Source organism: Cicer arietinum, chromosome 8, assembly GCF_000331145.2.
Source record: "Cicer arietinum cultivar CDC Frontier isolate Library 1 chromosome 8, Cicar.CDCFrontier_v2.0, whole genome shotgun sequence".
Taxonomy (NCBI): domain Eukaryota; kingdom Viridiplantae; phylum Streptophyta; class Magnoliopsida; order Fabales; family Fabaceae; genus Cicer; species Cicer arietinum.
Window position 1 is genome coordinate 8,939,705 of NC_021167.2, and position 2,337 is coordinate 8,942,041.

Genomic DNA, 2,337 nt, shown 5'->3' on the forward strand with positions numbered 1-2,337 from the left:
TAACTTCACACGATTGTTTGCGGTATTGAGATTGTTCAACTTGAAGGCGAGAAATGGCTGGACAGATAAAAGCTTCACTGAATTACTTGAATTGTTGAAAGAAATGCTCCCAAAAGGTAACACGTTGCCGAATCGTAACTATGAGGCAAATATGTTATTGTGACCAATGGGTATGGAGTATAGGAAAATACATGCATGCCCTAATGACTGTTTATTGTATAAAAATGAGTTTGAAGAGTTGACTAAGTGTCTTAGGTGTGGACTATCACGCTACAAAATGAAGGATGGTGATTCCATTTATGACGAAAGCTCAAAGAGACCTCCTGCAAAGGTGTTATGGTATCTTCCAATAGTTCCAAGGTTCAAACATTTGTTTGCTAATACAAATGATGCAAAGAATGTAAGATGGCATACGATGAGAGGAAACGTGATGGACAACTTCGTCACCCAACTGATTCTTTGCAATGGAAGAAAATTAATGATTTGTACCCGAAGTTCGGAAGTGAGCCAAGGAACCTTAGGCTTGGACTTGCTACAGATGGAATGAATCCATATGGAAACTTTAAGTAGTAACCATAGTTTAGTTCATGAACTGTTCTACTAGTTATCTACAACCTACCTCCTTGGATTTGCATGAAGCGTAAATACATCATGTAATCTATGACGATTTCAGGTCCAAAACAACCTGGAAATGACATAGATGTTTATCTAAGTCCATTGATTGAAGATTTGAGAATGATTTGGAAAGGTGTTGATGTGTTTGATGGGTATTCTCGTAAATATAGCCCGTTAATTGGGCCAAGACCCACTCTGTTAAGAACTTCAGACCAACCCCGCTGTCAACAGATAGAAGTTTTGCACACAACTTCCACATGGGCAATTGTGTTGCACAATTTGGGCTGAATCTGAGCCCAGCACGTGACAGACATGAATATAGCCCGTTTTGACCGGACACACGTGTGTGTAGAAGCTTGTGAGCATTTTACATGTGTTTTGACTGAGTTTTCATTTTAATCTTGATTATGTTCCATTCAGTATTATTGGTGTCCCATGCAATCAAGATATTAGGCCCGACCGACAGATTAAGAAATAATTATATACAACATTTCATTTAATATACAGTTGGACTTGTGCATAAATCTTGATGAGAGGTTGTTTGCAACTTGTTGTCAACAATACAAGTATATAGCCCTATTGTTCATCCTTTCCAAGATGATAGTGAAGAGTGCTTTTATTACAATAAGATATTGTTAGAAACTACATTACTAATTAACCAAGTTGCAGATATATTTGCTTCAAAAAAATAAAAGTTGCATATTTTATTATGGTCAAAACGCATTATAATGGCTGCATGATAAAATCATAACGCATAGAAGCAGCCCTAATTCTTTGCTTTTATTTATTGGCGCTTTGTAGTTAGCTAAGTTAATATTTTTACATTTTGACTATAGTTTGAATTCTAGTACTTTAACTCCTTTACAGCTTTCTGAGGGTTTCTATCTCATTATTCTTCTCTTAACCATTTATTGCATGGCTTGATTTGGTAAACCATCCCTTTCTCTCATTGTTGATATAAGAGCCCCTGAATCTTAATAAGTGGGAGGCATAAAGAGGGAAAGGAAAATAATTAGTTAGCGGAAATATATAAGTAACACATTTATATTTATATAAAGACGATATATTTCATCTTGTTATGGACCATGCTATAGAAGGTTATAGATAAATATATAAATATGCCCGTGAGTGGTGACTATCTTAGTTCATTAAATAATTTTAACGTTTTGTTTTGGAAGTACTACTAGTACCTTCTTATCTATGAGTTGTATCTCTGGCCACCAAAGAACAAAGATAATGATGTTTCATAATTTCAAGTTTCAATGTTTTTCCTCTCTATAATGAACAAAGTAATAAAATTGTTCCAATTGCATTCATTAAAACATGCTATTTTATTTATTTATAAGCTAGTTCATCTCTATGTGATTTTATTTGCTACACTTTAATGAATATTTTATTTTTGTAGAGCTTTGGGTGAATATAATAAATCGCGAAGATTAAGAAAGAACAAGTTCACATGGAGCATTCCCATTGTAAGTTGTTTAAATTATATATATAGAATTTCAATTATAATTTATATGTTTTTATCTATATAATATTTACTCATTATAATTTACGTATAATATTCAATTTTAGTATCAAAGACAACCTAAAGGTTATGAGTGTGGTTACTACATTATGATACATATGTTGAACATTGTATCTAGTGGTCTTGTTGATTCATGGATGCGGGTATGTGATAGATTTTTTCAAAGTTAGTATTAATTAACTACTTATGATTTT